General features: G+C 44.2%; 1 long non-coding RNA gene across 1 annotated transcript; it reads left to right on the plus strand.

The window, feature by feature from the left end:
- Positions 1-1,996: 1,996 nt before the first annotated feature.
- LOC140190882 (uncharacterized) lies at positions 1,997-13,101 on the plus strand. The gene is made up of 3 exons (XR_011883710.1): positions 1,997-2,363; positions 5,886-6,019; positions 12,422-13,101. It is a non-coding gene; the product is annotated as an uncharacterized lncRNA (long non-coding RNA).
- Positions 13,102-14,857: the final 1,756 nt, after the last annotated feature.

Here is a 14,857-nt window from a genome sequence, read left to right on the forward strand (position 1 = left end):
GCGAAAAGCAGAAAGTGTGAGGGAGGAGGGGGTTGACACTTCACCTGCAGGCCTGTTGGGGTCTTCCTCTTGTAACCTTGCAAGTGGAACAAGTGCTACACCTCCTCCTTTGCTACCATTCAGACTTGTGGATAGGAAAGCTTCAGTGTTATACAGGTCAAAGCCAGGTGAATGAGACTAGTTTAGATGGCTGTCTTGACTGGCATGGACAAGTTGGGCTGGGGGGGCCCATTTCCGTGCTGTATGACACGATGGATCTATCACTATGAATTGAATTTTGCTTCCCTGGCTGCACTGATGGGATTTGAATTTACATCTCTGGATGGAAACTGCATATAGTTCCTGCTGCCATGTTATAAAAGGGATATGGGGCACTGGAGGAGGGGTAGAGAAAATTTACGAAAATGAAACCACAAGAGCAAGCACGTACATATCAGGAGAGAATAGGCGAACTGGGTCTCCTGGGAAAAGATGGCTGGACAGGTAATCTAATCGAGTCATTGTAATCGTGAAGGGTTTTCATGGAGTGGATGCAAAGAGGGTGTTTCCACTTGTGGGAAAGAGATAGCCAGAGACTAATGTGCAGTAGAGTTGCCAAGAAATCCAAATGGAATTCGGGCTAGATCTCTCTTAGCCCCAGAGAAGTGGAAAGAAATGGACTGCTTGCAATGGAGTTAAGAAGAGGATGGACAGGCAGCCAATGGAATCATTATTGCTCTGGTGGAGAAAGGAGGTCCTCCAAGAAGACCACAGCCTTGTCATAGGGTTTGGAGGCTTGCATGCCTCAATGACCTGAAGAGCTATGTTGGCTGGAGTCAGGGCTTTATTCTTTGGCTCTTGGTGGGGTCACCCATGCCAAACAGGTCAAAGGGTAGAGGCCAGACTAAGAGTGGTCCACTGGTCCTCCAAATTCGAGGGCTAACAACACTGACTGGTAAACATAATTGTTATGGAAACACCAATCATCTGAGTGTGATGGTACTCCCGAGTCTCCATTTGGGACTTGCATGTCTGACAATAGTGCAAACGGAGAGGAAGCTACTGGCATGATGAAGGAAGTTCTGAACACCACCAGAGATGGAGGACCTCCATTGCTGCCCTAAACTCCAGTGGAGTAATGGGCAGCAAGTAAAGAGGGAGGAGGTTTGAGAAGGGCAGAAATGCTAGCGTGATCTGGTTGAATTGAATAGCCTGTTTCAGTGCTGTTTGCTCGATGTAATCCAATGTAAACACATTAAGCAGAGCTGCCCACCTCATTAATATTTGCATCAGCTTGTGAGATCAGATTGAGGCCTTAAACTTAACCCCTTGTCCTCAACAGCGCACTTCTAACAGTGCAGAGCTCCCCAGGCTCCCTTAACAGGAATGCCGGCAGGGCACAGTATCACTTGCAGCACTGCTGTGTGAGAGGCGGCCTGAAGGAACAGCGGCTGGCAGAGTGACGGAGCACCATGACAGTGAGCTGCTCCTTTACTAAAGGAGGTGTGCTCTCTCATATGTTTACTTCTGGTGTTCCCTCCCCTCTTCCTGGGAGTCTATTGGGCCACATCGCACGTAGTCAGACAGGGATTTCAGAGCAACGGACTTCCTTGTTCCTTCAGGTGGAGGAGAATGTGTTGTACTATCTTTCCCAAATATTGTTTCATCACATATTATAGGGATGTGTATATTGTGCCAAGAGGCAGAGGAATGAACATATAGCACTGTGGGGTGGCACAGTATCATAATGGTTAGCACAATGCTCTATAGTGCAGTACCTGTAACCCAGGTTCAATTCCCGCCACAGCCTGTTAGCAGTTTGTATGTTCTTCAGTTCTGAATGCTACTTGCGTACTTTATTTTTCACTATGGGACGAATGACTTGTTCTGTACTCTTCTGTGAATTGATAGGAGCGTGCATGTGTACGTGCATATTTGGTTTAGTGTGTGTGTGTACGCGCACGCAACACTTTTTTGTTTGTGCCTGGGAGTGCAGTACACAGTGGTGCCAGTCTGTAATCCGCAGCGTCACCTGTTCCCTGTTGCATCACAGGGATAGTTCTTGGCTTGTCCACCATTCCTTATAATTTCGGCACGTCTTTGCAGTGACGGGAAGCACAGCAGCCAACGCTGAGGCTGACATCACTCGGTCACCGGCTGACTGGGCAACAGCTGACACTGAGTGAGGCTGATAGTGCCGAGAGAACTCATGGATTCACATGACAGCTGGCAGCAGCCCTTCTGTGCCAACATCCAGCGTAATGTGGATGTGCAAGAGAGACCTTGCTTCTCAGGAAACCAGCACAATTACGTGCCTTCATGCGCCGACTAAGAAATGACTTCATGTTTGTAGTGCGTGAATGGAAGCATCACAATCCCCTCAGGTAATAGGTCCAGGCTTGTCCGTGGCTACCAAGCGGTGTTGCTTCAATAGTGATATGTAACTAATCTCATGAAGCACTTCACACACCTTAGTCAACCCTGACTCATACAGTGAGAAGCATATTGAACGTTGCTTACCCACAGGAAGATGTCATCGGCAAGTGATTGTGCCTCCTCAAGGGACTGTTGGGAAATTAACACACACGCACATGCACACAAATATACCACATACCCCTATATATATATATATATATATATATATACACACACACATACCCCCCCCACACACACACGCAAACACACACACACACACACAAATACACCACATACCCCTATATATATATATATACACACACACACACCCCACATACACAAACACACACACACACACACACACACAAACACACACACACACACACACACACACCACATACACAAACACACGCACACACACACACAAACACACACACACACACACAAATACACCACATACCCCTATATATATATATAAACACACACATACCCCCCACATACACAAACACACACACACCACCACCACCACCAGCAGGCTATATCACACATAGCCCAAAGCCCAGACTGGGTAACAATGACAGATTCCTTTCATTGATGGTCCTTTATGATGTAGTGACAGGTTACAGCTGTACGGTCTTTGCTGTTACTGACAGATTTAGTCAATTAGTGCTACAGTGAGATTTGAACTTGTGACCCACATCTGCGGTCCTTTTCTTGGGATACTAATCAGAGAAGTTAAACTGGGTTCTTTAAGATGTTGTATTTGCATAGTGCTTGTTTTCTCCTTAAAATTACTCAGTGCGGTGAACACCAGTAGGCAATTCAAGATTGAAGACTGGAAATGTTTAATATCATTTCCAGTACACAAGTGTAAAGGAGAGTGAAATAATTGTTACTCTGGATATGATCCAGTATATAAAAAAACACAATAAATATCAATGCTTCGATACATGGATTATTTGTCCCTAAAGTGACTCCGGACACGTGAGTGTCTGTGCATAAGGTGACTGACAGGAAATGATAAGCTAGTGGTGGGGGAGGGGTGGGTTAGTGGGTGGAAGTGTTGATCTGCCTCCTGCTTGGGGAAAGTAACTGCTCTTGAGTCTGGTGGTCCGAGCCAACTCAAGCTGAGCCTTAGATTGCCTGCTCCCTGCCTGCCCCACATTGCAACTTGGGGATGCAGCCTTGGGAGCACAAGTTACGATGTAGGGAAAGGGGCAGACAATTTTCACAAAGCAGGAACTCACAACACTTCAGTGACTCTGTATTTGTGGTTCAGGAACAGAGAGATTTAGGTATCCCTGATAGAGCAAAGATATAGTAATTGCATGAATGATAAGGAACCTGAGGTCGCAAGCTTCATAAATTGAAGCAAAGAGAACAAGAGAATGGAAATGATAACTCTATTCAGTTATTTTTCAGGTATCTTTATTGTCCCTCCTTGACTGTTCTTTGGGAAGGTGTGTGTGTGTGTGTCATAAAATTATATCTCTCTGACTCGAAGACTATTCATCCTCATGGAACAGACTCTTCAACCCAATGGCAATCTTTTGTCCCATATTCCTCTGAACATCTCCTATCCACATTCTCTTCCAAACATCTTTTTAACAGTGTAATTGTGCCCGTGTCTATTACTTCCTCTGGCAATCCATTCCATACCCATCATCCAATGTGTAAGAAACCTGCCCTTCAAATCCACTTTAAGTCTTTCCCTCTCACCTTAAACCTATGCCTTGTGTTGTAGACTCCCCCATCCTGAGAAATTCACCTTATCTACACCCCTCTTGGTTGTATCAAGGTAGCATCCTTTACTCCAAGGTAAACAGTACCAGCTTATCCAGCCTCTCCAAGCCCACCAGTCCCATTAACAGCTTTCTGACTATTCTGCACTCCCTGCAGCTTATTCACATCTGTGCTACAGTATGGTGACCAAAACCGCACACAACACGCCAAGTGTGCTCTTGCCACTGCCTTTCCGAGGGCTGCAGCCCTTGGGGTGAAGATCCTCACACAGCAGGTCTTTTGGCCAGGGATGTTGTACTGATATAATTAAACTAATAATACCTAATCCACACTGCTTGCACATTAGCTATCTCCCTCCATTCTCTGCACATTCCTCTTTAATGCATCCTTTCGAATTCGCTTCCACTACCACGTCTGGCATTGTATTCCAGGCACCTCCTACCCTCTGAGTAAAAAATCTGACCTGCAGAGGAACCAGAACTATTAAGTCCTGATATGACGCCTTCCATCACCTTGGCTGATGACTGATAATAAACTGATTCTACAGTTTGGTTAGGCCACATTTATAGGACTGCATGCATTTCTAGTTGCCACATTACAGGAGATGTATAGAGGCTTTGGAGAGGGTGTAAAAGAGATGTTGCCTGGGTTAGAGAGAACTTCTCAATGTTCTACATTCTATGAGTGGGTGGTGACTGATGGACTAGTCCGGCCTCACTTCCATGAAGGGGTCGTTCTTGGACAATTCTTCACATTGTTGGGCCAGTGTCAATATTGTAACTGTATTGGAACAGCCTGGATATAGGGTCTAGAAATCATATTTGCTGTATCACATCTGGGATGCTGACTGGTCCTCAGTTCTCTGTCAACTGTTTTGTGTCACACAAAGTGGATTGAATTAGCTTCTGTGATGATGGGATCACAGGAGGGAGCTGAGGGGGGATCGTCTCAGTAGTTCTATCGGATCATGGCATCGACTATTTCAGTCTTGTCTTTAACAGTATTAATAGATTATTAGATTTTGGAAAATTGCACTGAGGTTAAAGTTCAGCACGATCTCACTGAATGGCAAAACAGGAATGAGGGACTTCCATGCTTCCCTGAATGTAGTCAGTGGGAGTGTGGTGTCCAATTTCTGATCAGCCCACTCTAGGATGGGTGCAGAGGTCCCAGAGAGGGGGTCATAAGGATTCCAGGGATGAGGGATTTCAGCTCCAGTGTTAGACTGGGGAAAATGGGCTTGCTCTTGGAGTAGGGAAGTTTAACAGGAGACTAGATAGCTGTGTACAAGATCTTGATGGGTTTAAATATGTCTCAGCAGAAATCAGAAAATGCTGGAAACTCTCAGTAAGTCATGTAGCACCTGTGGCAAGAGCAACAGGCTTAACCTCTCAGATCAGTGACCAGCAGAACTGGAAAAATGAGAAAAGAAATGAGTTTAAATTGGAGAGGCGTTGGAATGGGGTGTGAATAGGACTCAATTCAGTGTACTCTGGTGACTTGGAGCTTTGATTTGGGTGTCACTTTACTTTCCATCCCTCTCCTACTCTGACCTACCTATCTATGACCTGCTGCTTTGTTCTAATGAAGCCAAGAGCGAGCTTAGGGAACAGTTCCCTAACCTCCATGTGGGCAGCTTGCTGCTTTCCAAACTTAATCTCGAATTCAAAGATTTCGAGTCTCAATTTTCCTGTTTTCATGAAAAGGTTACCCATCTGTAATATTTACTCAGTTTTCTCTCCCCATAGTTGCTGCCTGATCTGTTGAACAATTCCTGCATTTCACATTCAACAACAGTTTAAACCTGCTTTTCTCTCTCCACGGATGCTGCCTGACCGGCTGAGTGTTCTCTGTTTGTATTTCGGACTTCCAGCATCTGCAGGTATTTGATTTTCACTTCGGCATGTTTAATGGAGGGAGGCTGTTCCACCATTAGTAGAGAGTCCTATGATCAGGAAGCACCAATTAAACATTTTGGGTTAAAACACAAGAGGGGATGGTGTGTGGGTGGGGGGGGGGGGGAGGTAGAAGCTTTTCTTGTGCAGAAAGTAGGTCGGATCTGAAACACGCGGGCAAAGGGGTGGTGGAAGCAGAGTCATCCAGTGGTTACAAGAGGGATAGACATTGGAGAGGGTTTGGTGTGTAGGACTGTTGGAGGAAAAAGGCCAAAAAAAACGTTGCTGTAAGTTTACTCCTCTTAAGAGGTATCATAGTCCTGCAGAACTAAGCAGACTGTCCCTGTTTCCATCAAGTTTATAATTATACTGCTCTTACACCAATCCCATTTTAACCCTTCAACTCCTCTCAGATTCTCTTGCATACATACATACACACACACACACACACACACACACACACACACACACACACACTAGACAATTGACATTAATCAATTAACCTGCCAACCTGCACATCATTGGAATGTGGAAGGACACCCATACAGTTTAGGGAAAAACGTACAAACTTCCCCCAACGTTAGGATTGAACCTGCTTCTCTGGTACTGTGAGGCAGCTGCTCTACTGGTCATGCCAGGAGTGTGGCCCAGCAGTGACACTTCTGTGATTTTACCCCATCTACTGCGGTGTCACTGTCGGGTGCAAGAACCTCATGGTCCACTGGTTTGACACCATTAAGAATACCTAGTACTCCAGAAGAATAGAGGTTTCAATACTGCCATTAGTTATCAAGTGAGTAGGTACTATGCACCAGCCCAAACTGATGATGTAGATGTCAAAGTTCACCCAAGTTCTACTGCCATTTCTGTCGATGATAATACAAGGTTAAGTCCGCTCTCGTTCCTAGTTTGTTCCCATATCTCCCAGTGCAGGTTTTAAACCCACGAATCCCCAGCAAGTTGTTTCCTGGGGAAGGAACCTCACTCCAGTGGGTGTGAGCAAAGTAATCATTCACTATTGCAACCACCCCGTGTCAATGTCAAACCCTCCCAGGTCACGTAGAGCACGGATCACCGAGAGTGGTTCCTTCAGGGAAACAAAAAGTTTTTTTATTAGAATACTAACAGGATTCATTACTCATCTCATTGCCTGGAGGCGTCAGAGACAGCTACCTACATCTGACCTGCACCCACATGCAAAGCAGACTGGGTGGGTTTTCAAAACAGAATCTTTCTCTGGTCTCAGACCGCAAACTACCAAATTGGATCATTCACCTTAATAACTCGATTAAACTGATTTAACTTCACAATTTCTCACTGCTGTGATGCTCTACTTATTCTCCCAGGCTTGTGACAAATGGATTCATATAGTTATCCAAAACAGAAATGGGTCCTTTGGCCTAACCAAAGTCCATTCCAAACAAGGCTTCCATCTAAGCTAGTCCCATTTGCCTATATTTGTCCTATAAAACTTTCCTCTCCATGCACTTGTCCAAGTGCCTTTTAAATGATGTCAATAGACTTGCCTCAAACACTTTTTCTGGCAGTTATTTCCATATATTGACTACCCTCTGGGCGATAAATTTGCCCCTCAAGTTTGAATTAAATCTCTCATGTCTCACCTTAAATTCATGCCCTCTAGTAATTGATTCCCTGGGAAAAAGACTGAGTGCATTCACCCTATCGCCTCGATGAAAAACCTGCTCAACCTCTCCCCATAACTCAGTCGCTCGAGTCCCAGCAGTGTCCTCATAAGTTTCAACAGGAGATAGAAACAGCATGGAAAAAGAGCATTGTTATGATAGTCATGGGCGACTTCAATATGCAGATAGATTAGGAAAATCAGGTTGTTGCTGGATCCCAGGAGAGGGAATTTGTAGAATGCCTATGAAATGGTTTTTTAGAGCAGCTCATGGTTGAGACTGCTAAGGGAATGACAATTCTGGATGGGGTGTTGTGTAATGAATCAGATTTGATTAAGGATCTTAAGGCAAAGGAACTCCCAGGAGCCAGTGATCATAATATGATAGAATTCACCTTCCACTTGAAAGAGAGAGGTAAGTTAAGATCTGATATATTAGTATTACAGTGGAGTAAAGGAAATAACAGAGGCATGAGAGAGGAAGTTGATTGGAAGGGGACTGTAGCAAGGATGACAGCAGAACAGCAATGGCTGGAGTCTGGGAGCAATTTGGAAGGCCTGGATGGATACATCCCAAAGAGGAAGAAGTATTCTAAAGCAAGGATGAGACAAGGGAAGTCAAAAACCGCATAAAATCAAAAAAGAGGGCATATAATTGAGCAAAATTTAAGGATTGATTAAACTTGGTTAAGGGAAGTTAAAGGATTAGGAAGCTTTTAAAACCCCACAGAATTAAATAAAGAAGCAACAAGGAGTGAAAATATAAAATATAGAGGTAAGACAGAAAATAATATAAAAAAGATATCAAATGGTTTTTTTTGATATATAAAGAGTAAAAGAGAGGTGAGAGTGGATTTCAGACTGCTGGAAACTGACATTGGAGAGTAGTAATTGGGGACAAAGAATTGATGGATGGGTTATTAAGTATTTTGTGTCAGACTTTACTCTGGAAGGCACTAGAGGGAGGTAGCTGAAAAGATTATGGAGGCATTTGTAGTGATCTTTTAAGACTTACTAGATTTCGGAATGGTTCTGGAGAACTGGAAAATTGTAGTTCTTTTTAAGAACAGAGGGAGACACAAGAAAGAAAATTATAGGCTAGTTAGCCTGACTTCAGTGGTTGGAGATATGCTGGAGTCCATTACTAAGGATGAGGTTTTGGGGTACTTGGAGGCACATGATAAAACAGGCCGAAGTCAGCATGGTTTCCTTAAAGGGAAGTCTTGCCTGACAAATCTGCTGGAATTCTTTGACAAAATAACAGGCAGGATAAAAAAGGGGAGTCTGTAGATATTAATTACTTGAATTTTCAAATGGCCTTTGACAAGGTGCCACACATGTGGCTGCTGAACAAGGTAAGAGCCCAGCGTATTACAGGAATAATATTAGCATGGATAGAAGGTTGGCTGACTGGCAGGAAGCAAAGAGTGGGAATAAAGGGAGCCTTTTCTGGTTGGCTGCTGGTGACTAGATGTGTTCTGCAGGGACCGCTTGTTTTCAATCAGTGATTTGTCTGATTGAATTGATAGCTTTGTGGCTATGTTTGTGGATGAGTGTTAAGGAAACAGGGAGTCTGCAGAAGGACTCTTTCAGATTAGAAGAATGGGCAAAGAAGTGGAAGATGAAATATTGTGTAGGGAAGTGTATGGTCACAGAGTTTGATAAGATTAATAAAGGTGTAGACTATTTTACAAATGGAGAAAAAAAATCAGAAATCACAGATGCATAGGGACCTGGGGTTCATTGTGCTGGTTTCCCAAAATGTTAACTTTCAGGTTGTGTTGGTAGCAAGGAAGGCAAATGCAATACTAGCATTTGTTTAGAAAGGACTAGTGTATAAAGGCAAGGATGTAATGCTGAGGATTTCTAAGGCATTGGTCAGTCTGCACTTCGAATATTGTGAGCAATTTCGGGCCCTTTATCTCAGAAAAGATTTGCTGGCATTAGAGAGGGTTCAGAGGAGGTTCACAAGAATGATTCCTGGAATGAAAGGAGTGTTTGATGGCTCTGGGCTGGTACTCACTGGAGTTTAGAAGAATGGGGGATGGGGGATCTCACTGAAATCTACTGTATATTGAAGTTACCTTGTTCTACCTCAATGCACTGTGTAACTAATTGATCTGAATGAACAGTATGCAAAACAACTTATGCAATACAGTACTCAATGTACTGTATCTCAGTACATTGAAAATAAAAAATATCTATTTCCAAAGAGAAATCGGCCTACAGACCAAGCTCAGGTTGTATCATGTTGCTGTTATACCCACTTTATTCTTATGTGACGTGGACAGTGTACAGTGACATGTCAACCTTCCTAACCACTTCCACATATAACCATATAACCATATAACAATTACAGCACGGAAACAGACCATCTCGGCCCTTCTAGTCTGCACCGAACTCTTACTCTCACCTAGTCCCACTGAGCTGCACTCAGCCCATAACCCTCCATTCCTTTCCTGTCCATATATCTATCCAATTTAACTTTAAATGACAGCATCGAACCTGCCTCAACCACTTCTGCTGGAAGCTCATTCCACACAGCTACCACTCTCTGAGTAAAGAAGTTCCCTCTCATGTTACCCCCTAAACCTCTGCCCTTTAACTCTCAACTCCTGTCCTATTGTTTGAATCTCCCCCACTCTCAATGGAAAAAGCCTACCCACGTCAACTCTATCTATCCCCCTCATAATTTTAAATACCTCTATCAAGTCCCCCCTCAACCTTTTACGCTCCAAAGAGTAAAGACCCAACTTGTTCAACCTTTCTCTGTAACTTAGGAGATGAAACCCAGGCAACATTCTAGTAAACCTCCTCTTATTTATGTCAATTTTATTGACATCTTTCCTATAATTTGGTGACCAGAACTGTACACAATAAACTGTACACATGACTTGTTCATGAATGCTCCACAACAAGTGATAAGACAACATTCCAGACACACAAGTTTAAGGAGAACATGAAGGGAAACTTCTTCACTCAGAGGGTCATGAGAATGTGAATGAACTGCCAGCACAAGTGGTGCATGTGAGCTCGATTTCAACACTCAAGATAAATTTGGATAGATACAAACCTGGAGGACTATGGTCCTAGAGCAGGCCGATGGGAGTAGGCACATTTAATGGTTTTGGCATGGACTAGATGGACTGAAGGGCCTGTTTCTGTGCTGTGGTGTTCTATGACTCCATGACCCTATGACACATAGATTCCATCCCATTCAAAGATCCCCACTATTTTCTTATTGCTGAAAGAATCACAGTTCAGGTAAGCAAGACATGGCAAAACAAAGTCTAATGGCAGAATACCAAAGCAGCCTCTTTATAGAGAGCTGACTGAAGGCAAACAAACAGATGGTGGACAGAAAAAGATCTGAAGTCTCTTCGAATACCCATGGAAAAAGATTCACTCATATTAAGAAGATGGAATAGAGGAAGCAAAGAGGATGAGAGAATCTGGAAAATCAAGATCCTAACCATCACTGCACCTTTGTCTCCTGTGGAAAAGGAAATTTAAAACCCAGACTGGTCTAATCAACCATCTCTGTACAAATTGCAGACTGTAAGCCTCCGTATCATGGTCTCAATCAGGACTGATAATGAACAACAACAGCAGCCCTTCCATTTCCAGTATCTTTCCCTGTGCAATACTGTGCAAAAGACTGAGGCACATACAGTATATACTGTATAGCTGGGGTGTCTAAGACTTTTGCACAGTACTATATTTGTCAACATGGAGCAAAGAGCCAGTTTGTAAATCTGAATGTTTCTAAGTGTTGGGAATGGTGGGGATGGACTGCCTCAGGAGGGGTGTGGAACAGGTGGCAGAGAAGCAGTGCCAGGTGTGGGGGCGATGTGTGGGTGCAGGCACGCTCACCCTTGAGACACCAGGCAAGGTCACTTGATTCCAAACAGTCAGTTCATTGATCATTACAGAATGTCTCTCTAGATCTTTCTGTTCCCTCCCTTTCTCTTTTCCCAACCATGACTATGCTCTCCCTGACCCCTTCCCACTCTCAGTCCACAACAGAGACCCAAATCAGAATCAGGTTTATCATCACTCACGTTTGCCATGAATTTTTTTTTTTGCGGTTGCAGTACAATGCAATACATAAAATTACTACAATATGATGCAAAAGTCTTAGGCACACAAGTGATCTATATGTGCCTACGACTTTGGGACAGTACTGTAGGTTGAAAACACCTTTTGCACCAGTGCCACCAAGCATCAGATCATTTGCTGTTTCTCGCATGCATGTAGACAAACCTAGAGAACAGGAGTTATTGGTAATTATTAGTGGTACATGTACCAAGGTACAGAGAAAAGCTTTGTTTTGCATGTTCTCCATGCAGAAGTACATTGAGGGAAAACAAAAGCAGAATTCAGAGCCTAGCTGCAGATGCAGAGAAAGTGCAGCGCAGATAGAAAATCCAAGGTGCAAGGATCATCATGATAGACTGAGAGATCAAGAGTTCATCTTTTTTCATTCAAGAGTCCTATAACATCGGAACAGAAGCTGTCCCTCAGCCTGGTGGTACGTGCTTTCAGACTTCTGTATCCTCTACAGGATGAGAGGGTGGGGAAGAACAAACGTGCAGGGTAGGTGGGGTCTTTGATTATGCTGGCTGTTTTCCCGAAGCAGCTTGTCTTTGAGCCTAGTGGTGCATGTTTTCAATCTTTGGGAAAAGAACGCTCAGCCCTCCAGTGCAGGGACATACTTAACTGACTTTAATAATTTATTATTTTACAGAGGAGCTCTGAGATGTTTCAAAGTGGTGAAGGGCCCCTGGTATGCATCGCAGTCACAAAAGGAAAACGTGCAAATACTGGGAGAACTTGGTACTTTTCAAATGGATCGTGTGACCTTTGAAAGTGAGCCTGTGGTCGGAGCAATCACCTCTGTGGGTATCACAGCAGTGGAAATAATATCTGTGCAACAGGAACTGGCTCAGGCCTCACAAAGTATGGGAACTGGGGACCGCAGACAAGTCACCCTGAGACAGAGAAAGAGGCTTGGAATGGCCAGGAAGTAACGAAGGGGAGGGAAGGGGGCTGGATTGAATGAGCAGAAGTTGCAGACTTTTATACAGATTATTCCCAATAAATTCTCCTCCACTTTTCTTTATGAATAAGGAAGCCTTTCAGCCCAATGATACAATACTAACTCACAAAGCAATTCCATTCCAACATTAATTTTCCCTGTGTATACTTCTCAAGGTTCAACATTCAAGATTGTTCAATGTCATTTCTAGTTCACAAAGGTAAAGGAGAACAAAATCTTTGTTAGTCCAGATCTGATGTAGCACAAAGAACAGTAAGATAAATAACAACAATAAAAAGCACAATAAATATAAATACATAAGGTAGCTTGAATACATAGATGATTGCATGTACATAAACTGACTAGGTACTCTGAAAGGAAATGTTAAAGCAGTGGTGCTGGGGTTTGTGGTGGGGCGGGTTAGGGGGTGGAGGTATTGATAAGCTTAACTGCATGGAGAAAGTAACTGTTTTTTGAGTCTGGTTGTCCTGGCATGGGTACTACATAGTTTCTCCCAGATGGGAGTGGGGTGAGTAGGGTGGATGGGACCCTTCATGATGTTACTGGCCCTTCTCTGGCACCTTTCTGTATACAGTATATATCCTTGGTGACAGGTAGGTTGGTGCCGACAGTGCATTGGGCAGTTTTGACTTCCTACTGTAGAACATTCCTGGCCACCACTGTTCAGTTTCCATGCCATGCAGTGATACAGCTTGTTAGGATGTTTTCTACTGCACGATCTGTAGAATGATGTGAGTATAGTTGTGCATAGTCCAGCTCTCTTCAGCTTCCTCAGAGAGTAGAGGTGTTGGTGAGCTTTCCTGACTGTGTAGGATGTGTTCGAGGGCTATGAGAGTTTGTGTGGGATGTGCACTCCCAAGAGTTTGAAACCGCTCACAATTTCCACTGCTGTGCCACTGATGTAAAGAGGTGTGAGAGGTACGAGTTTTCCTGAAGTTGACAACTATCTCTTTTGTCTTGTTGACACTGAGGAAGAAGTTGTTTGTCTGGCACCAGGTCTCAAGCTCTTCCACCTTCTCTCTGTAGGCCATCTCATCGTTGTTGGTGATGAGCCCCACCACTGTCAATGTCAATATTGAACTTGACAATGTGATTACTTGTCACTTGTTTGTCTGTGAAGTCACGTGTGGGCAGAGTGTACAGCAATGGGCTCAGCACTCAGCCCTCGGGGGCACACGTGTTGAGGATGAAGGGGAGAGAGGAGCAGTTGTGAATTCTGACTACCTGAGGTCTGTTGGTTAGGAAGTCCAACCGCCAGTTGCACAGTGGTGTACTTAGACTGAGGAGTAGGAGTTCATTCACCAAGGTCTATGGGGCAATAGTGTTGAATGCTGAACTGAAATCCAGAAACGGCATTCTGACATTAGAATCCTTGTGTTCTAGGTGTGTCAGGGCCACATTGACATCTGTTGTAGAGTGGTTCTGTCAGTAAGCATATTGGTGAGTGTCCAATGTGGGAGGAATGGAGTTTTTGCTGTGTGCTGTTATCAGCCATTCAAAGCACTTCATGATGATTGACGTCAGTGCCATCGGGTAGTAGTCATGTAGTTCTGAAGGTGCAGAGTTCTTTGGTACAGGGATGATGGTGACTGATTTGAAGCATGTGGGGGATAACAGCCTGGATTAGTGAAGCGCTGAAGATGTCCATGAAGATATCAGTGAGCTGGTGTACATGCTCCCTATGTGTTCAGCCCGGGATGTTGTCTGTCCCAGCCGCCCCCTGGGGGCTGACACTCTGCAGAGTCCTTCACTGCTCTTACATCAGCAGCTGCTCACCTGGGAGGGGGCAGCTGTCATGGCTGGTGTATTGCATGCGTACATAAAAGTGTTTAGAGTGTCAGGGAGAGAGGCTCCACTGGCTCTTTTATCTTGCATAGTCTGTAATGCCCTTGATGCCCAGCCACGTATGCAAGAGTTCACCATCCGGCAGGTGTTCCTCACCTTTGACTTTGTGATGCCTAAGATGAGATATCTCCAAGCTGTTCTGAGAGCTGTTTTATCTCTAGACTTGAAGGAATCCTCCTAGGCTTTTTGTAGGGAGTGCACTTCTGCATTCAGCCAGGGCTTTTGGTTGGGCTACGAGGTAACCATTCTTCAGACACCAACATGTTAGTGCGCGTGCAC

The sequence above is a fragment of the Mobula birostris genome, chromosome 2 (assembly GCF_030028105.1).
Source record: "Mobula birostris isolate sMobBir1 chromosome 2, sMobBir1.hap1, whole genome shotgun sequence".
Taxonomy (NCBI): domain Eukaryota; kingdom Metazoa; phylum Chordata; class Chondrichthyes; order Myliobatiformes; family Myliobatidae; genus Mobula; species Mobula birostris.